Below are 23,893 nucleotides of genomic sequence, written 5' to 3'. Positions count from 1 at the left end.
TTAACTTTCTTTTGTTGTTGTCTCTCTCTCTTTCTCTTTTTTTCTTTTTTCTTTCTTTTGGGTGGGGACTCTTGATTGCTCAGAAGCGTTCCAGGGTGCAACTTGCCTGCACCATGGTCGATATTTTCAGCTACACATCCGTTCAGCCACCTCTCACAAAAATGACTAGGAGGAGGAATATCCAACAGAAGAAAAATTCAGAGACTGGGCCTTCTGCAACAAAGCTAATGGATATGGACATAGATGATATGTTGGAAAGGGAATTCAGGCTAACAATTATCCAGGCAATAGCTAGGTTGGAGAAAGCCACGGGTGACAGAATGGAATTGATTAGGGCAGAAGTGAAAGCCACCAGGGATGATGTTCACAATATTCTCAGTGAGTTCCAATCTAATCTAAATTCTCTAAAAGCTAGGGTAGCTGAGACAGAAGATAGAATGAGTGATCTGGAGGACAAACAGATAGAGAAAAAGGATCAGGTGGAAGCCTGGAACAAACAGCTTAAAAGCCACGAAAACAGAATTAGGGAAATAAATGATGCCATGAAACATTCCAATGTCAGAATTAGGTGGAATCCCTGAGGGGGTGGAGAAAGAAAGAAGACTAGGAGATACAGTTGAACAAATTCTCCGTGAAAATTTTCCCAATCTGGCAAATGAAACCAGGGTTCATGTACTAGAGACAGAAAGGTATCCTCCCAAGATCATAGAATCTAGAAAGACCACGAGACACCTGGTTGTGAAAATGATGAATCATAATTGTAGAGAGGAGCTCTTGAAAGCAGCTAGGGGGAGGAAATTCCTTATGTACAGAGGAAAACCCATCAGAATGGACGTCAGACCTGTCCACAGAAACCTGGCAAGCCAGGAAGGGCTGGAAGGATGTATTCAGGGCACTAAATGCGAGGAACATGCAGCCAAGAATACTTTATCCCGCAAGACTGACATTCAAAATGGATGGAGAGATAAAGAGCTTCCAAGGCTGTCAAGGTTTAAAAGAGTATGTGACCACCAAGGCGACACTGCAGGAAATATAAAGGGGGGTTCTATATAAGAGGAAAAATCCTAAGAATATCATTGACAGAAATGTATGGAGACAATCTATAGAAACAAAGACTTCACGGGTAACACGATGTCAATGAAAATTTATCTATCAATAATCACTCTCAACGTGAATGGCCTAAATGTGCCCATAAAATGACACAGGGTTGCAGATTGGATAAAACGACAGGACCCATCCATATGTTGTCTACAAGAGACCCATTTGGAACCTAAGGATACATCCAGACCAAAAGTGAAGGGATGGAGAAGAATTTTTCATGCCAATGGGCCTCAAAAGAAGGCCGGGGTAGTGATTCTCATATCAGATAAATTAGATTTTAAACTAAAGACTGTAGTCAGAGATACAGAAGGACACTACATAATTCTTAAAGGGACTATCCGCCAAGAAGATCTAACGATTGTAAATATTTATGCCCCCAATATGGGAGCAACCAATTACATAAGAAAACTGTTAATCAAAATAAAGAGTCATATTGATATGAATACATTAATAGGAAGAGATCTTAACACAGTGCTCTCAGTAATAGAAAGATCATCCAAGCAGAAAATCAATAAAGAAACAAGATCATTGAATGACACACTGGACCAGATGGACCTCATAGATATATAAAGAACATTCCACCCTAAAACAACAGGATAGTCATTCTTCTCGTGTGCACATGGAACCTTCTCCAGAATAGACGACATACTGGGTCACAAATCAGGGCTCAACTGATACCAAAAGACTGAGATATTCCCTGCATATTCTTAGATCGCAGTGCTTTGAAACTGGAGCTCAACCACAAGGAAAAGTTTGGAAGGAACTCAAACACCTGGAAGCTAAAGACCACCTTGCTTAAGGGGATAAAAATATATGTTTATAAAAAATAAAAAATTAAAAAAAAAAAAAAAAGAATGCTTGGATCAACCAGGAGATCAAAGAAAAATTTAAACAATTCATAGAAACCAGTGAGAATGAAGACACTTCAGTCCAAAACCTATGGGATACAGCAAAGGTGGTCCTAAGGGGGAAATACATAGCCATCCAAGCCTCCCTCAAAAAAATTGAAAATTCCAGAATACACCAGCTGTCCCTACACCTTAAAGAACTGGAGAATCAACAGCAAATTAAGCCAACTTCACACACAAGGAGGGAAATAATCAAGATTAGAGCAGAGACCAATGATATAGAAACTAGAGATACAGTAGAACGCACCAATTAAACTAGAAGCTGGTTTTTTGAAAGAATCAATAAGATCAATACACCATTGGCCGAACTAATCCAAAGGAAAAGAGAGAAGGCCCAAATTAACAAAATTATGAAGGAAAGGGGAGAGATCACAACTAACACCAAGGGAATAGAAACAATCATCAGAAGTCATTATCAATAGTTACATGCCAATAAGTTAAGCAACGTAGATGAAATGCATGCATTCTTGGAAAACTATAAACTTCCAAAATTGAACCAGGAAGAAACTGACACCTGAATAGACTGATATCTAGTAACGAAATTGAAGCAGTGATCAAAAACCTCCCAAAAAACAAGAGCCCAGGACCTCATGGATCCCCTGGGGAATTCGACCAAACTTTCAAAGAAAATATAACACCTATTCTCTGGAAGCTGTTTCAAAAAATTGAAGCAGAAGGAAAACTTCCAGACTCTTTTCATGAAGCAAGCATTACTCTGATCCCCAAACCAGGCAAAGATCCCACCAAAAAGAAGAATTTCACACCAGTACCACTGATGAATATGGGTGTTAAGATTCTCAACAAGATCCTAGCAAATACAATCCAACAGCTAAAAAGATTATCCACCATGACCAGGTGGGATTCATCCCTGGGTTGCAAGGATGGTTCAACAATCGCAAATCGATCAATGTGATAGAACAAATCAATAAGCGAGGAGAGAAGAACCACACTTTTAACTGATGCAGAAAAGTATCTGACAAAATCCAGCATCTGTTCCTGATTAAAACGCTTCAAAGTATAGGATAGAGGGAACATTCTTGAACTTCATAAAATCCGCCTATGAAAAACCCTCAACAAATAATATCATCCTCAATGGAAAAAAGCTCACAGCCTTCCCGCTGAGATCAGGAACATGACAAGGATGCCCACTCTCACCCCTCTTGTTCAACATAGTATTAGAAGTCCTAGCAACAGCAACCAGACAACAAAGAGAAATAAAAGGTATCCAAATTGGCAATGAAGAAGTCAAACTCTCTCTCTTCGCAGATGACATGATTCTTTATATGGAAAACCCAAAAGACTCCACCCCCAAACTACTAGAACTCATACAGCAATTCGGTAATGTGGCAGGATACAAAGTCAATGTACAGAAATCAGTTGCTTTCTTATATACTAACAATGAAAACACAGAAAGGGAAATTAGAGAATTGATTCCATTTACTCTAGCACCAAGAACCATAAGATACCTGGGAATAGACCTAACCAAAGAGGTAAAGGATCTGTACTTGAGGAACTACAGAACACTCATGAAAGAAATTGAAGAAGACACAAAAAGATGGAGGACCATTCCATTCTCTTGGATCGGAAGAATAAACATTGTTAAAACGTCTATACTGTCCAGAGCAATCTGTGCTTCTAATGCCATTCCGATCAAAATTCCACCGGTATTTTCCAAAGAGCTGGAGCAAATAATCCTAATATGGAATCAAAAGAGACCCTGAATTGCTAAGGAAATGTTGAAAAAGAAAAACAAAACTGGCGGCATCACATTGCCTGATTAAGCTGTGATCACCAAGACAGCATGGTACTGGCATAAAAACAGAAACATAGACCAGTGGAACAGAGTAGAGAGCCCAGATATGGACCCTCAACTCTATGGCCAAACAATCTTTGACAAAGCAAGAAAAATTATACAGTGAAAAAAAGACCGTCTCTTCAATAAATGGTGCTGGGAAAATTAGACAGCTATATTTAGAAGAATGAAACTCAAGCATTCTCTCATACCATACACAAAGATAAACTTGAAATGGATAAAAGACCTCAACGTGAGACAGGAAACCATCAGAATACTAGAGGAGAACATAGGCAGTAATCTCTTCGATATCAGCCAGAGCAACTTTTTTGAGATATGTCTCCAAAGGCAAAGGAAACAAAAGTGAAAATGAACTTTTGGGACTTCATCAAAATCAAAAGCTTCTGCACAGCAAAGGGAAACAGTCAAGAAAACAAAGAGACAACCAACAGAATGGGAGAAGATATTTGTAAATGACAGTATAGACAAAGGGCTGATATCCAAGGTCGATAAGGAACTCCTCAAACTCAACACACACAGAACAAATAATCATGTCAAAAAATGAGCAGAAGACATGAACAGACACTTCTCCAATGAAGACATACAAATGGCTATCAGACACATGAAAAAATGTTCATCACTAGCCATCAGGGAGATTCAAATTAAAACCTCATTGAGATACCACCTTATACCAGTTAGAATGGCCAAAATTAGCAAGACAGGAAACAACATGTGTTGGAGAGGATGTGGAGAAAGCGGAACCCTCTTACACTGTTCATGGGAATGCAAGTTGGTACAGCCACTTTGGAGAACAGTGTGGAGATTCCTTAAGAGATTAAAAATAGAGCTTCCCTATGACCCTGCAATTGCACTCCTGGGTATTTACCCCAAAGATACAGATGTAGTGAAAAGAAGAGACACCTGTACCCCAATGTTTATAGCAGCAATGGCCATGGTCGCCAAAATGTGGAAAGAACCAAGATATCCTTCAACAGACGAATGGATAAGGAAGATGTGGTCCATACACACTATGGAGTATTATGCCTCCATCAGAAAGGATGAATACCCAACTTTTGTATGAACGTGGATGGGACTGGAAGAGATTATGCTGAGTGAAATAAGTCAAGCAGAGAGAGTCAATTATCATATGTTTCACTCGTGGAGTATAACAAATAACACGGAGGACATGGGGCTATGGAGAGGAAGGGAGCTGAGCAAAATTGGAGGGGGAGATGAACCATGAGAGACTATGGACTCTGAAAATCAACCTGAGGGTTTTGAAGGGGTAGGGACTGGGATGTTGGGGGAGCCTAGTGGTGGGTATTATGGAGGGCACGTATAACATGGAGCACTAGGTGTGGTGCATGAACAATAAATTCTGTTACACTGAAAAGAAATCAAAGAAGAAAAATTTAAAAAATGAATAAAGAGTGATGTATATACTGTGACTTAGACACTCAAAAGGCAAAAACACTGAGCTTGAAAAGACTAAAAGGGGCAATATTTAGTGGGTAGGTTAGGATTCAAGTATTTCATTTCACATTTGTAAATTCTGACATGACTTTAGATACATAAATGTCAAATTGAACAGAACTTGATGGGAGAGTTTGGGACTAGAGGTGTACATTTTATAATCACATTTACAGCCAGACTATAACTTGGAGTTTCAAAGTGAGGAACTATAGGTTTGAAAGGAAGGAAAGCAAATGACAAGTCTAGGATAATCTAACGTTTAGATGTGGGAAAGGAGGAGACAGCAAATGAGATTGATTGAGAAAGAATGTCCATCCAGTGGAGTGGGGGAGGGAAATAGGTGAGTGCTTCTCTCAGACCAGGTGAAAAAAAAGATTGCTTCCATTGAAAATGAACAGTTTAACGGTGATTCAGGTGTATTGATCAGTTCTTGAAAACCTTGATGAGAATGATTTTAGCACAGTGGTGGTGGAACAAGTCTCATTAGAGTGTTTTATGGGAGATAAGATGGGAAGACAGTGACATGGACATCTCTTCAAAGGAATTTTGTTATGAAAAGGAATAGAGAATAAGGTAGTCAAAGAAAGAAATTGAGGGGTATACTTTAAATAAATAAAAGCAATTTTATCATTTCCATCCTGCTGGGATGATTTGGACAGGTGATTTTTTATAATATAAGAGGGAGAAGAAATCACTTCTGGAGCTACACTCTAAGAAGATAAGAGAAGATATAGAATGACTTATAACTGTTATTCTGAGATTGGAAAAGAGATAGCTCTTCCAAATTAGTAAGGTCTGTACTTGGGTGGTAGAAAAGATGTGGTAATTATCTTCCATTTTCCCAGAGAAATGAAAATGAAGATAACTTACTGAGAGTGAGTAATGGAGAGGGGATGCTAGAGAATGGAGAAGACAAAAAAAGAGGTGAAATGGTTCAGTCAGCACAGTGAGCAGAGCTAGTGGATAAGCTTCCAACAGTGCTAGTAGATAAGCGTTCAAAGACTGAAGAGAAGAGGGTTGGAGGCTGACGACCCATCTGACATGGGAAGTCCCAAAATTTATATCACAAAGTACAGTTCTATATTTTTTCCCAATATTGTTCATTTTTATGTTATTTGTAATTTGCTTTTTATTCTAGGTAATATTTACAAGTAAATTTTTTGGTGCAACAGGTATAAATTAAGTAGTTAGTGAACTACCTATAATTTAATACATGCTGTGAAATGTTATTTTCTGTAGTTTTAAAAATCTACTTATACATAATTCCTTTATTATAAAAACATGAAACAAAAAGAGCCCTTTACATATTACTAAAGATCAGTATCTGAACTGTGTGGAACCAACTGACATATGAAGATTCTTTGTGTCTGTGGAGAATTGGCAGACCACATAAGGAGTAGCCATACATACGATGCTCACATAGGAGATACTGCAGCATGGATGTGAAATACAGAGCATAAATACTTTGTGAGATAAACTCAGATATCCTTCCTCTCCCCACCCCCCTGCCTGTGTGGTAGAAATCAAAGTGGATGGTTCTTGATATTAGTGAGGTGTTACAAAATAAGTATATTATTAATCCTCACTACATTTTATGGATAATTAATCTTAACAATCAAGGGACTTTAAGAATTATGTGAGTGGTCATGACTAGCTTCCTAGGATTTATCAAATTCAGGCTGAATTTAAGTAGAAAACAGGATTAGGAAAAACATTTGATTAGAGGAAATTCCACTTAGAGGCCTGAAGGAGCTTAGTGTGAGCAAAGGCATGTAGTTGAAAATTAGCAGAGCTTGCGGATACACAAAGGAAATCATTTGCATGAGATAAATGGTCTGGAACAGTGGAGATAAAGTTTTAGTTCCAGAGTTGTAATGGGGACTTTTCTTCTATCTCCTTGTTGTGGACATGATTGGTTTCCTCATTTGTGAAATAGGAGGGACAGTAGTGAATACAATGTTTAAGGTTTCTTACAGTTGGAAGGAGATAGGGAGGACTCAGAATGCTTATCCTCAATAATCTTAATAATCTCAGGAAGCTTGTTTTTTAATTTTTTTTGTAAATGGGGTATATTAAAAATCAATGTTGGGAACTTCGAAGATGGCGGAGAAGTAGCAGGCTGAGACTGCTTCAGCTAGCCGGAGATCAGCTAGATAGCTTATCTAAAGATTGCAAACACCTGAAAATCCATCTGCAGATCGAAGAGAAGAAGAACAGCAATTCTGGAAACAGAAAAACAACCACTTTCTGAAAGGTAGGACCAGCGGAGAAGTGAATCCAAAGCGACGGGAAGATAGACCCCGGGGGGGGGGTAGGGGCCGGCTCCCAGCAAGCGGCGGAGCAACGGCGCACAAAATCAGGACTTTTAAAAGTCTGTTCCGCTGAGGGTCATCACTCCAGAGGCTAAACCGGGGTGAAGCCCACGCGGGGTCAGCGTGGCCTCAGGTCCCGCAGGGTCACAGAAGGATCGGGGGAGTCTGAGTGTCGCAGAGCTTGCGGGTATTGGAACGGGAAAGCCGGCTACAGAGACAGAGCCGACAGTAAGCTCACAGCTCGGTGTTACCTTGAACCAGTCGCAGGCTTGGTGAGCTCGGAGCACGGCCGGAGGTCAGACAGACAGGAGTAACTGGGCACTGTTTTCTGAGGGTACACTGAGGAGTGGGGCCCTGGGCTCTCGGCACCTCCGGGCCGGAGACCAGGACCGCCATTTGTATTCCCCGTCCTCCGGAACTCTACAAGCGCTCAGGGAACAAAAGCTCCTGAAAGCAAACCCGGGCGGATTACTCACCCCGGCCCCTGATAAGGGCGGTGCAATTCCGCCTGGGGCAAAGACACTTGAGAATCACTACAACAGGCCCCTCCCCCAGAAGATCAACAAGAAATCCAGCCGAGACCAAGTTCACCTACCAAGGAGTGCGGTTTCAATACCAAGGAGAGCAGCAGAATTCCAGAGGAGGAGAAAGCAAAGCACGGAACTCATGGCTTTTTCCCTGTGATTTTTTTTAGTCTTGCAGTTAATTTAAACATTTTCTTTTTCATTGTTTGTTTTTTTTCTCGTCTTCTGGTAAAATTTTTTTTTAACTTTTACCTTTTTCTTTGTTAACGTCTTTTAACCAGTTTATCTAATATATATATATATTTTTTCTTTTTTATATCTTTCTTATTTTTTTTAATTCTTTTCTTTTTTTTTCTTTTTTCTTTTTTTTTTTTCTTCCTTTTTGAGCCTCTTTTTATCCCCTTTCTCCCCCCTCACGATTTGGGATCTCTTCTAATTTGGTTAAAGCATATTTTCCTGGGGTTGTTGCCACCCTTTTAGTATTTTACTTGCTCCTTCATATACTCTTATCTGGACAAAATGACAAGAAGGAAAAATTCAACTCAAAAAAAAGAACAAGAGGCAATACCGAAGGCTAGGGACGTAATCAATACAGACATTGGTAATATGTCAGATCTAGAGTTCAGAATGACAATTCTCAAGGTTCTAGCCGGGCTCGAAAAAGGCATGGAAGATATTAGAGAAACCCTCTCGAGAGATATAAAAGCCCTTTCTGGAGAAATAAAAGAACTAAAATCTAACCAAGTTGAAATCAAAAAAGCTATTAATGAGGTGCAATCAAAAATGGAGGCTCTCACTGCTGGGATAAGTGAGGCAGAAGAAAGAATTAGTGATATAGAAGACAAAATGACAGAGAATAAAGAAGCTGAGCAAAAGAGGGACAAACAGCTACTGGACCACGAGGGGAGAATTCTAGAGATAAGTGACAGCATAAGACGAAACAACATTAGAATAATTGGGATTCCAGAAGAAGAAGAAAGAGAGAGGGGAGCAGAAGGTATACTGGAGAGAATTATTGGGGAGAATTTCCCCAATATGGCAAAGGGAACGAGCATCAAAATTCAGGAGGTTCAGAGAACGCCCCTCAAAATCAATAAGAATAGGCCCACACCCCGTCACCTAATAGTAAAATATACAAGTCTCAGTGACAAAGAGAAAATCCTGAAAGCAGCCCGGGAAAAGAAGTCTGTAACATACAATGGTAAAAATATTAGATTGGCAGCTGACTTATCCACAGAGACCTGGCAGGCCAGAAAGAGCTGGCATGATATTTTCAGAGCACTAAACGAGAAAAACATGCAGCCAAGAATACTATATCCAGCCAGGCTATCACTGAAAACAGAAGGAGAGATTAAAAGCTTCCAGGACAAACAAAAACTGAAAGAATTTGCAAACACCAAACAAGCTCTACAGGAAATCTTGAAATGGGTCCTCTAAGCAAAGAGAGAGACTACAAGTGGTAGATCAGAAAGGAACAGAGACGATATACAGTAACAGTCACCTTACAGGCAATACAGTGGCACGAAATTCATATCTCTCAATAGTTACCCTGAATGTTCATGGGCTAAATGCCCCTGTCAAAAGACACAGGGTATCAGAATGGATAAAAAAACAAAACCCATCTATATGTTGCCTCCAAGAAACTCATTTTAAGCCCGAAGACACCTCCAGATTTAAAGTGAGGGGGTGGAAAAGAATTTACCATGCTAATGGACATCAGAAGAAAGCAGGAGTGGCAATCCTTATATCAGATCAATTAGATTTTAAGCTAAAGACTATAATAAGAGATGAGGAAGGACACTATATCATACTCAAAGGGTCTGTCCAACAAGAAGATCTAACAATTTTAAATATCTATGCCCCCAATGTGGAGCAGCCAACTATATAAACCAATTAATAACAAAATCAAAGAAACACATCAACAATAATACAATAATAGTAGGGGACTTTAACACTCCCCTCACTGAAATGGACAGGTCATCCAAGCAAAAGATCAGCAGGAAATAAAGGCCTTAAACAACACACTGGACCAGATGGACATCACAGATATATTCAGAACATTTCATCCCAAAGCAACAGAATACACATTCTTCTCTAGTGCACAAGGAACATTCTCCAGAATAGATCACATCCTCGGTCCTAAAACAGGACTCAACCGGTATCAAAAGATTGGGATCATTCCCTGCATATTTTCAGACCACAATGCTCTAAAGCTAGAACTCAACCACAAAAGGAAGTTTGAAACAAACCCAAATACATGGAGACTAAACAGCATCCTTCTAAAGAATGAATGGTCAACAGGGAAATTAAAGAAGAATTGAAAAAAATCATGGAAACAAATGATAATGAAAATCAACGGTTCAAAATCTGTGGGACACAACAAAGGCAGTCCTGAGAGGAAAATATATAGCGGTTCAAGCCTTTCTCAAGAAACAAGAAAAGTCTCAGGTACACAACCTAACCCTACACCTAAAGGAGCTGGAGAAAGAACAAGAAAGAAACCCTAAGCCCAGCAGGAGAAGAGAAATCATAAGGATCAGAGCAGAAATCAATGAAATAGAAACCAAAAAAACAATAGAACAAATCAATGAAACTAGGAGCTGGTTCTTTGAAAGAATTAATAAAGTTGATAAACCCCTGGCCCGACTTATCAAAAAGAAAAGAGAAAGGACCCAAATAAATGAAATCATGAATGAAAGGGGAGAGATCACAACTAACACCAAAGAAATACAAACTATTATAAGAACATACTATGAGCAACTCTACGCCAATAAATTTGACAATCTGGAAGAAATGGATGCATTCCTAGAAACATATAAACTACCACAACTGAACCAGGAAGAAATAGAAAGCCTGAACAGACCCATAACCAGTAAGGAGATTGAAACAGTCATTAAAAATCTCCAAACAAACAAAAGCCCAGGGCCAGACGGCTTCCCAGGGGAATTCTACCAAACATTTAAAGAAGAACTAATTCCTATTCTCCTGAAACTGTTCCAAAAAATAGAAATGGAAGGAAAACTTCCAAACTCATTTTATGAGGCCAGCATCACCTTGATCCCCAAACCAGACAAGGATCCCATCAAAAAAGAGAGCTATAGACCAATATCCTTGATGAACACAGATGCGAAAATACTCAACAAAATACTAGCCAATAGGATTCAACAGTACATTAAAAGGATTATTCACCACGACCAAGTGGGATTTATTTCAGGGCTGCAAGGTTGGTTCAACATCCGCAAATCAGTCAATGTGATACAACACATCAATACAAGAAAGAACAAGAACCATATGATACTCTCCATAGATGCTGAAAAAGCATTTGACAAAGTACAGCATCCCTTCCTGATCAAAACTCTTCAAAGTGTAGGGATAGAGGGCACATACCTCAGTATCATCAAAGCCATCTATGAAAAACCCACCGCAAATATTCTCAATGGAGAAAAACTGAAAGCTTTTCCGCTAAGGTCAGGAACACGGCAGGGATGTCCATTATCACCACTGCTATTCAACATAGTACTAGAGGTCCTAGTCTCAGCAATCAGACAACAAAAGGAAATTAAAGGCATCCAAATCGGCAAAGAAGAAGTCAAATTATCACTCTTCGCAGATGATATGATACTATATGTGGAAAACCCAAAAGACTCCACTCCAAAACTGCTAGAACTTATACAGGAATTCAGTAAAGTGTCAGGATATAAAATCACTGCACAGAAATCAGTTGCATTTCTCTACACCAACAGCAAGACAGAAGAAAGAGAAATTAAGGAGTCAATCCCATTTACAATTGCACCCAAACCCATAAGATACCTAGGAATAAACCTAACCAAAGAGGCACAGAATCTATACTCAGAAAACTATAAAGTACTCATGAACGAATTTGAGGAAGACACAAAGAAATGGAAAAACATTCCATGCTCCTGGTTTGGAAGAATAAATATTGTGAAAATGTCTATGCAACCTAAAGCAATCTACACATTTAATGAAATTCCTATCAAAGTACCATCCATCTTTTTCAAAGAAATGGAACAAATAATTCTAAAATTTATATGGAACCAGAAAAGACCTCGAATAGCCAAAGGGATATTGAAAAAGAAAGCCAACGTTGGTGGCATCACAATTCCGGACTTCAAGCTCTATTACAAAGCTGTCGTCATCAAGACAGCATGGTACTGGCACAAAAACAGACACATAGATCAATGGAACAGAATAGAGACCCCAGAAATAGACCCTCAACTCTACAGTCAACTAATCTTCGACAAAGCAGGAAAGAATGTCCAATGGCAAAAAGACAGCCTCTTCAATAAATGGTGCTGGGAAAATTGGACAGCCACATGCAGAAAAATGAAATTGGACCATTTCCTTACACCACACACAAAAATAGACTCAAAATGGATGAAGGACCTCAATGTGCGAAAGGAATCCATCAAAATCCTTGAGGAGAACACAGGCAGCAACCTCTTTGAACTCTGCTGCAGCAACATCTTCCTAGGAACAACGCAAAAGGCAAGGGAAGCAAGGGCAAAAATGAACTATTGGGATTTCATCAAGATCAAAAGCTTTTGCACAGCAAAGGAAACAGTTAACAAAATCAAAAGACAACTGACAGAATGGGAGAAGATATTTGCAAACGACATATCAGATAAAGGACTAGTGTCCAGAATCTATAAAGAACTTAGCAAACTCAACACCCAAAGAACAAATAATCCAATCAAGAAATGGGCAGAGGACATGAACAGACATTTCTGCAAAGAAGACATCCAGATGGCCAACAGACACATGAAAAAGTGCTCCATATCACTCGGCATCAGGGAAATACAAATCCAAACCACAATGAGATATCACCTCACACCAGTCAGAATGGCTAAAATCAACAAGTCAGGAAATGACAGATGCTGGCGAGGATGCGGAGAAAGGGGAACCCTCCTACACTGTTGGTGGGAATGCAAGCTGGTGCAGCCACTCTGGAAAACAGCATGGAGGTTCCTCAAAATGTTGAAAATAGAACTGCCCTATGACCCAGCAATTGCACTATTGGGTATTTACCCTAAAGATACAAATGTAGTGATCCAAAGGGGCACACGCACCCGAATGTTTATAGCAGCAATGTCCACAATAGCCAAACTATGGAAAGAACCTAGATGTCCATCAACAGATGAATGGATCAAGAAGATGTGGTATATATACACAATGGAATACTATGCAGCCATCAAAAGAAATGAAATCTTGCCATTTGCGACAACATGGATGGAACTAGAGCGTATCATGCTTAGCGAAATAAGTCAAGCAGAGAAAGACAACTATCATATGATCTCCCTGATATGAGGAAGTGGTGATGCAACATGGGGGCTTAAGTGGTTAGGAGAAGAATAAATGAAACAAGATGGGATTGGGAGGGAGACAAACCATAAGTGACTCTTAATCTCACAAAACAAACTGAGGGTTGCTGGGGGGCGGGGGTTTGGGAGAAGGGGGTGGGATTATGGACATTGGGGAGGGTATGTGCTTTGGTGAGTGCTGTGAAGTGTGTAAACCTGGTGATTCACAGACCTGTACCCCTGGGGATAAAAACATATGTTTATAAAAAATAAAAAATTTAAAAAAAAACAAAAAAAAACCAAGCAAACAAACAAAAAATCAATGTTGGTATATCTGTTAAAAGTGAATCATCTGAAACTTAGTTAACATTTATTATTTGAAAACAAAATTTTCTGCACCTGTAATTTTTACCTTTCTAGCTGTGTGTGAATGTGTATGTGTGTGCATACTTCTGCATTTTATTCTTTTTCGGGGACTTTGGTGATATAACAAATTCTATATTTTGTTCTCTCCTGGGGGCTTGGTTGGTATGTGAAACTTAAGGATCAGCTACTCTATGGTAAACCAGCTGTCGATTCTAGAGAAAAATGGCTACTTTCATTGTATAAAAACTTGCTAAACATTAGAAACATATGGCTTTTAGTCAGAATTCTAAATGACATGGGATGACATGCTTCTTTGACACATGGGATAATAAAATTAAACTATTATTGTGAATCATGTCTCCAAATATCAGTTTACATTTTCTAGTATTTTTTAATTACTTAGAAATTGGTATATTAATGAATTATCTCAAATATTGATTCATAATGCTGTTAGTAATTGGTAGTTTCTAGAGTTATGATAAAACCATTAACATTTAAAAATAATATTCTTTGATTAAATATTAATACATTAAATTAATTAAATTAATACATTAAATCATATTAATACATTAAATTTGGTGATTTGTTTGCTTAATTTATTATTACATCTCTAATACTACTTTTATTTAACTATAAATGGAGAACTAATGTATCATTTTATTAAAAACACAAGTGTCTTTTATATATTATTTGCTCATCATAGCCTTACGTGAATCAAATATAGGTTTGGGCTCCTTTCTTAGGCAAGCTCAAGTGTATACTCGGAGAGTTAGGATACCACTCTAGTGGTGGATGCATGAAATGAGTCACCTGTAGAGTTCAAAATTAGGCACTTCTCTTTTTTTTCTAGAGCTCTGTGCTTCAGAAGTACAGTGGGTATTATGGTTATATCCAAAAATTCCTCTACCTCTAGCAGCTGTGAGTTTTGTGGGGAGATTGATCTTTTCTCTTGCTTCAGGATGGGCATTGATTATTTTACCTGAATCAAATTATTCTCAGCTCTCTCCAGACAATGATTCTTTTCAGGTAATTAAATTGTTTCAATTCCCTGGCCAAAGGTATTAGTTCAAGAATGAATGTTTGACCAGAAACCAGTCATTCCCAATGGTGGTTGTGAGGGTTTTCTGGGGTATCAACTTACTGACTCTGAAGAGTGGGTTGCAGAAAGTCAATTATCTCTTCCTCTGAGTCTTGAATGGATGTAAATGGATGAAGAATACAAGCAACAAGCAGAGGTGGGAAGAGTGAAAAACAGCAGAAACTTTGATCTGAAATCCCATGTGAACAGCATCTGATCAATGTCCTCTACTCTACATTTTAAGAGATTTTGAATTGAGTTATTTTACTTATAGCTTAAAGGATTTTTTTTTAAGATTTTATTATTTATTTATTTATTTGACAGAGAGAGATCACAAGTAGGCAGAGAGGCAGGCAGAGAGAGAGAGGAGGAAGCAGGCTCCCCGGTGAGCAGAGAGCCCGATGTGGGACTCGATCCCAGGACCCTGAGATCATGACCTGAGCCGAAGGCAGCGGCTTAACCCACTGAGCCACCCTGGCACCCCTAGCTTAAAGGATTTTAAGTGATTCAGAAATCTCTTTCTCTCTCAAATTTCTCTCTATATTATACTGTTTTGTCACCAAGTTTAGAGGCATTAATAAGTTATGTTCCTCCATGTTCATCTGAGAGGGAAAGTTCTGCAACATAGATACTTATTATATAGGCCCAAATAGCAAATCATAATTTTCAGTCCATTACTCTAATATCTTGAATGAACAATAATCATAGTAAATAAGGCAAGTTACAATTTTATGCAAAGGAACATAAGATTAAATTTTTGAAAATGCATCTTACCAAATTCAAGATATAAAATTTTAAGAGAATCCTATATAGTACTTTAAATTTCAGATATTAAAAATATTTCTGTGTATTTTTTAGTGAATATTTACCAATAGGAATAGAAACATGGATGACCTAACCAAATATCTGAAAAAGGAACCCAGATAGCATTCTTTTGGTAGTCTATAAACTGTTAATTCATTTTGCCTTTCTGATTTAAGAAGAAAGGGAAGGGAAAGCCATGGGTGGGAAATGGCATACACTTTGCATAGTCTCTTAATTTTTGCATCGACTGCTCAATTTCAATTAACTACCGAATTATGCTAATGTATCATTTAACTGTATTAATTTTCATTTTTTAGGTATCTATTTTTTAATCCATGTCTATAATTTGACTATGAATATGACTTTATTATTGAAATGACTACTTATAATTTAGTCAGTATAAATAAGAAAGGTTTTTTTTTCCTGAGAATTTGATTGCAATACTCTATTTTTATACTTAAGCCAATTATTTTTATTTCAATAAAAAATCATTCTTGTTCTTGGTATGTAATTAATAGCTTACATGTTTGGTTTTATTCATTCCAATTATTTTCTATTTAGCATGTATTAAACATTTTTGTTTCATTTTTTATTTTTTCTCATAGATCTGCTTATTGGTTAAGTTCCTCTTGAGTATACATTTCCCATTTGTTAACTTGGTGAAGTCTTAGCTTATTCTTCTATACTATGGGTGATTTCCTAGACAGTCACCCACTGATCCTCTCTCCTCTGCCTCAAGGTTTCAGTGAAGGTTGATCTTTCCCTTCTCTTCTATCCCTGCCATCTGTAAAAAGCAGGCAAGAACACATGACAGTAGAGTGGGCATGGCAGAAGATAGGTCAACAGCAATAAAAACAGAGGAATAGTGGTGCCTGCGTGGCTCAGTCATTAAAAGTCTGCTTTCAGCTCAGGTCATGATCTCAGTGTCCTAGGATGGAGCCCCACATCGGGGCTGCTTCTCCCTCTCCTTCTTCCACTCATCCTGCTTGTGTTCCCTCTGTCATTGTCTCTCTCTTTGTCAAATAAATAAATAAAATCTTAAAGAAAAAAAAAAACAACAACAATAGAACTTACCCCATCTGAACAACATAAAGAATGTGGAATTAAAAAAAAATGAAATTGCAGAGTCTCAGGGGTCAATGGAACAATAACAAAATAGTTTACACTCATGTAATTAGAATACAAGAAGGAGAAGAGAATAGTTAAAGAAAAAATGGCTAAAACTTTTCAAATGTGGTAAAAGACAAATGTACAGAACTGTAGGATTAGGGAATTTCTTTGTCTCTATCCTCTTAGGTTATTTGACTGTGGCTTTGAAAATTAAGCTGACATAAGACAGATTAAAGGGGGAAAGGAATATAACTTTACTTGATGTTAATTTTTATGGGATACAAGGACTTTCCTGGAGAAGAGAAGGTTCAAAGAAGTCAATAGGCCTGAGAGCCTCTGTACAATTTTTAACCTAAAGCAATAAATTGTAAAAATGTGTCAGACAAAGGAAAGAGGTTTTCAGGCTTTTAGGGGTTATAAGTTGTGAGTAGATATATGAAGGAAATTAATGCAAGATAAGGGTTATCTTAGCAAGGTTTATTTGTGTAGATCTATCCTGGTGCCAACTTTTTGTCTTCTTTATGACCATAAAAATTCCCTGAGAGAGGGATTTATGGAAGTTCTTATTTTTTCAGAAGTTTCTGCTTTTTGTAAGATAAAGGAAGCTTTGGGAGGGCTTTTATCTGCATCTGTTGAATCTCAAAACTCTATATCTCAAAATAATTCTTAAACCAAAGTAACATATTTTGGCATACTCATAATCAAGCAGATGAGTGAACCCCAAAAAGGAAAGATACAAAGAAATCTGTGATGACTGATCATAATGAATCTTCTGAAAAATAAACAAAAATAATTGAATACATCTCAAGAGAAATGGCGCATTAACTGCAGGGAAACACCAATTTGAATATCAGTAGATAATTCATTTGAAGCCACGGAGACCCATAGAAAGTAGCTATATATGATTTTTTGTTGTTGTTTGTAAGCCATTTATTCTCCTACATACTATAAAAATATATAACTGGATTTCAAAAACAAAGCAAACAAAACAAAACAAAACAAAACAAAATAAACTGATTTAAAAACAGTCAAAGGGCTTCAAGAGACAATTCTGCAAAAAACAAAAAAAATTATAAGTAGCCAATAGGTATATGAAAAGATACACAATGTCACTAATTATCAGAGAAATACAAGCCAAAACCACAAAGAGATATCACGATACACCTGTTAGGATGGTCTTTATCCAATAAAAAAATGGTAACAAGTATTTAAGTGAAGATGTGATGAGATTGGAACCCTTGCACACTGTTGATAGAATTGCAAAATTATGTTGTTGCAATGGAAAATATTCTGGAAGTTTCTCAAAAAATTAAAAATAAAATGCTATACGGTCTGTGTCTGGGTGTTTTTCTAAAAAAAAAACTGAAATTTTGACCTCAAAGAGTTATCAGCACTTCCGTGCTCATTATAACACCATTCACAATCACTAAAATGAAAGTAGCAGTATATTTTAAGTGTTCAAAGAGTAAAACTGAGTTCTATCCAGTAAAAATATCTCTTTGATATAAAAAAGTAATCAGGACTTTCTCAGCAGAAGCAAAAATAAGAGAACTTGTTAATAAAAAAACCTTCCCTTAAAGAGTGGCTAAGGAAAGTTCTATAAACAGAAAAGGAAAAATAATAGGAGGGTTAGAACCTCAGAAATGGAAGAAAACATTGGAATGAATAAAAATAGGGATAACTATAACAGATTTTTTTAAGTTTATGTAATGATATTTTATGATTGAAGCAAAAATTATAGCAGCAGCTGATCTGATGTTGACTATATGAAGAAGAGATATATAAGAAAAGTATATTTAAAGAATGGAGAGTATAGGAGCGCCTGGGTGGCTCAGTGGGTTAGGGTCCTGGGATTAAGCTCCGCACCAGGTTCTCTGCTCAGTGGGGAGCCTGCTTCTCCCTCTCTCTCTGCCTGCTTTTCTGTCTACTTGTGATCTCTCTCTCTCTCTGTGTCAAATAAACAAATAAAGTCTTAAAAAAATACAATAAAGAATGGAGAGTATAAAAAGACATGAATGGGGGTGCCTGGGTGGTTTGGGGGGTTGGGCCTCTGCCTTCAGTTCCAGTCATAGTCTCAGGTCCTGGGATTGAGCCCTGCCTCCGGCTCTCTGCTCCACGGGGAACCTGCTTTGTCCTCTCTCTCTGCCTGCCTCTCTGACTGCTTGTGATCTCTCTCTCTGTCAAATAAATAAAATAAATATTTTTTTTTTTTAAAAAAAGACCTAAATGGAAGGTTTCTAGTCTTCACTTGAAGGAATAAACCATCAGTATCAATATGCACTAATAAGTTACATAATGTATATTGTAATACCTTTAGCAACAACTAACATGACTATATAAGGCAGTATATTAAAAAGGGAACATAAATAAATCAAGACTCAACCCTAAATAATATTTAAGTAACCCAAAAGAAGGTGAGAAAGAGAAATGGAAAAACAAGAAACAGAGGAGATATAAGAAAAAAGCACATACTGAGATTTCAGATTAAAGTCCTCACATTGAAGTAAATAGTCTAAATACAGCAATTAAAAGATGGAGTTAGCAAAGAAAACAAAACAAAAACACCATCATTTATAAGAAAGAAAACTGTCTAAATTAGAGTTATACAGTTAGGTTGAAAGTAAATGGATGGAAAATATACCATGAAAGTATTAATTTAAAAAGTATAAATGACTATATTAATATCAGATAAAGTAGACTTAGACTAAAGAAAATTATTAGAGACAAAGAGGACAATTACCTAATGATGAAATAGTCAATGAAGAAAATAGAGAAATCTTAAATGTGTATGCACTGAATGAAAGAGATCGAAAAGATATGAAGCAAAAAAATTTTTTGACAGAACTAAAAGGAGACAGAATAGTTCATAGTTAAACTTGGGAATGTCATAATCTCACTCAACAGTTAGCAGAACTACTGGACGGAACATTGCAAGGATAAGAATAACAACATTACCAACCTAATCAAACCAGCATTTGGAGAATCCTTCATCCAGCAACAGTAGAATATAAATTTTTTCTCAAGTGCTCATGGAAAATTCACTAATACTGAGATCATATGCTTGTGAACAAAACAATCTCAATCAACTTTTAGAAATATTTAAATTATACAGAGTATGTGTTCTGACACTAATGGTATCAAACCAGAAATCAAGAGAAAGATACTAACAGGAAAATCTTCTCACTTGAAAATAAACTATCTGAACTACTTGAAAATAAACTACCCTTCTAAATAATCCATGGATCAAAGAGGAACTCTCAAAGGAAATTTTAAAAGCATATTGAAGTGGGGCACCTTCGTGGTGCAGTCAGTAAAGCATCTGACTCTTGATTTTGGCTCAGCTCATGATCGCATGGTCCTGGGACTGGGCCCTACATCAGACACTATGCTTAGTGGGGAGTCTGCTAGAGATTCATTCTCTCTCTTTCTTTCTTTCCCTCTGCCCCTTTCCAAGTTTATAGTCTCACTCTGTCTATAGAAGAAATAAATCATTTAAATAAATAAATAAATAAATAAATAAACTTTGAATGAAAATTAGTATACAAGATAGCAAAAGATGTGGGATTCAGCTAAAGCAGTGCTGAGAGGAAATTTTATAGCATCAAATGCTTACATTAGAAAAAAGAAAAAGGTTTTGAATAGATAATCTCAATTCTTACCTCAATAAACTAAGATAAGAAGAACAAATTAATCCAAAATTAAGAGGAAGAAGGAGATAATAAATGAACAGCCAAAATGGAAAAAAAAAGGAAAACATAGGGAAAATGGATGAAATAAAGAATTGTTTCTTTGAAAAAATCAGTAACATTGATAAACCTCTAGGAAGATTGGCAAAGATAAAAAGGGATAAGACAAACTCACCATTATTCAGAATAAAATCTGGGATATCACTACAGGTCCTATAGCCATTAAAAAGATAAAGAAATACTTAAGACAACTTTGCTCTGATAAGCTTTTCAGCTTAGAAGAAATGGACCAATTCTTCAAAAACCATATTCAATCAATATTCAACCAAGATGAAATAGAAAAGTTAATTATTGTTAGCTATAAAATAAGTTGAATTTATCATTTAAAAACTCCTGAAAAAGCAGTATCCAGGCCCAGATGATTTTACTGGAGAATTCTACTTAAAATTTAAATAATTAATACCAATTTTACAAAATATCATCCATAAAAGAGAAGACCAAGAAAATTTCTCAACTCATTTTATGAAACTTGCATTTCCCAGGCATACAAACTAGACAGAGTACAAAACAAGAAACCTACAGTTCACTATCTATCATGAAATTATATATAAAACTCTTCAACAAAACATTAGCAAATCAAATCAAATAATGCATTAATATATTATCTTATTTTGTCCTCAGTCATGTATGTAAGTACTATTACTATCTCCATTTTCCATGTGGAAAATGAGGCCCAGAGAACCGAAATTCTCTGAATTTTATAAAATCCTTATTTTCCTGCTGAATCTGCCAGTTGCCAAAAACAAACAAACAAAACAACAACAACAAAAAACCCCAAAAAACTGTTTCTTCCTTCTTTAGTTGTAAAATCCTAATGGTAGCATATCGGTATTCAATTAAAAGATCATATTCTTGGTCCTAGGTGCAGCCTTGTTACTAAGTGATTGCAAACAATATCTAAGTAAAATTGTTCTGAGAGATTTCATGGTCAGCTCCTTAAAGTGCTTTGGCTTGTGTTTCATCTTCTTTCCTTCCTCCCACTACTGTTTAGGTTGATGTGGTAACTAAGTTCCCAGTAACCCTGGTGGACGAGGAGGTTAATTGAGGATGGTTGCTTCTTACTAAAATGGTAGAACAGGGGTTTAGAGACTGTTTCTCAGAAGACAGTGTGGAGTTGCCATATATACTATTGGATTCCCTATTTTCAAATTCTGTTATGAAATAAATAAATATCTTTTAAATCATGGTTATTTTGGGTTTTCAGATATATGAAATCTAACTTAATCTTAACTGATAATGCTACCATATTCTTCTAAGTAATTCTAATATGGATAATAAAAAGCCATCATCATCTTATTTATATTCAGTTCTGGTGATGTTAGAAATATAGACATAATCCTTTTGCTATTTATCTATACCCTGTTTGGCCTTTTTATTTGCCCTGAAGGGAACAAAATATTTTTGAGATTGTTATTTCACAAATCTATTATCTTTTTACTATTATTTTAAAAATTGACATTAATAGATATTTTTAATTAAATTCTGCAGGATTGATACTTGTCACGCTGTAGACAAAAGTATTTCCTTCAGGCTTCTCATTACTGGTGTTACCAATAAAGTAGCTTTGCCTGCAGCCTGCTTCTGCAGACTGATTTATGACTGCCAGCACTTGGTAAGTTCAGAGAGCAGACTGAATTTGTCAGTGAGAACATCATATAAGTCTATCTTTGACTTGTGAAAGTTGTCAAATGACATTATTCTGTGTGAATTTTTGGCCACCTCATTATTTTTCTCTCATTGCAATAATACTGTCTCAATTAGTTTTTATTTTTTAGCTCTTTTTCATTCAGTTAAAGGAGGGAAATTTTATGTTTCCTTATGTTGATTTCCTCAGATATTTTCTATAAGACTCAATATTTAGGAGAGATATATCAGAATAACATTAAAGCTATTTAATAAAGGGTACTTTATTAAAATATCATAACATATTTTTGATCACTGACATTAAATTAGTAAATGTTTTCCTCTATAGGTAGAGAGATTGAATATTATACAAATTTTGAAGTTAAAGAGCTCTTACATTTATTTCTGCTGGTTAATGAGTTATTGAAGATATTTATTTATAATGATATAACATTAGTCTATTACACTAATGAATATTTTATTATTAATAACTCAAACATTGGAAATTAGTCTTTAGATAATGTCTAGATATCAAGTATACACTGTTCAGGAAAATATAAGACAGAATAGAATACTTCACTTATATAAACAACTATGACAATTCAGCTGGATTATGTAGGATCATATAGTTGTTAATCCTTCCCTGCCAAAAAAATAAAAAGCCCGAATTCAAGCTCCAGTAAATACTGAAATGCAAAGGAAGATGCCTTAATGTATTTCCTAGTTGAGCTCATAAAATATGCAGGCATACAGTTGCTTAGGCCATTTGCCAGTGTGCAGAGAGATCACCCATTTCTCTTTCATCAGAGGTACTATGTTCTGAATGTTGGTGCCCTTTCCCAGCCCTCAGTTCATATGCTGAAATCCTGAACTCTAAAAAAGATGACATTAGGAGTAGGGGATTTGGGAGGTGCTTAGGTCTTGAGGGCAGGGCCTGCATGGTGAAATTAGCGTTCCCTTATTTTTTTTTAATTTAATTTAATTTTTCAGTGTTCCAAGATTCATTGTTTATACACTACACCCAGTGCTCATGTAATATGTGCCCTCCTTAATACCCAGCACCAGGCTCACCCATCCCCCCATCCCCTCCCCTCCAAAACCCTCAGTTTATCTCTCAGAGTCCACAGTCTCTCATGGTTCATCTTCCCCTCCGATTTCCCCCAACTCATTTTTCCTCTCCATCTCCCAATGTCTTCTGTGTTATTTCTTATGCTCCACAAGTAAGTGAAACCATATGATAATTGATACTGTTCCTTTTAAAAAGTGCTTTGTTTGTTCATTTTTTTTTTTTTTTGGTTCTTTCTTTCTTACTATTTTTAGTTTTAATTCCAGAGTAGTTAACATGTAGTAGTAAATTAGTTTCAAGTGTCCAACATAGCGATTCTTAACTTGCCTTGCCTCTTGTAACATAGGAGGACACAGTGCGAAGGCACTAGCTACAAAACAGAAAGAAAGCTTTCATCAGAACATAACCAAGTTGATGCCTTCAGCTTGGACTTCTCAGCTTCCAGAATGTGTGAAATAAATTTCTGTTATGTATAAGCTATCCCGTCTGTAGCAATTTGTTGTAGCAACCTGAATGGACTGAGATGAGAGAAAACCACCAATGTGATAAGAATTAGTGCCCATCATCAATAGGCAATAAGTACTTGAGAATAGTTGTGGATAAAATTCCCCAGGAAAATGTTTTGGGTACATTGCTGGCTTTTTTTTTTTTTTTTAACATTTTGAGAGGTGA

The sequence above is a fragment of the Mustela erminea genome, chromosome 16 (assembly GCF_009829155.1).
Source record: "Mustela erminea isolate mMusErm1 chromosome 16, mMusErm1.Pri, whole genome shotgun sequence".
In the NCBI taxonomy this organism is placed as follows: Eukaryota; Metazoa; Chordata; class Mammalia; order Carnivora; family Mustelidae; genus Mustela; species Mustela erminea.
Note: the sequence above shows the minus strand (reverse complement) of the source record.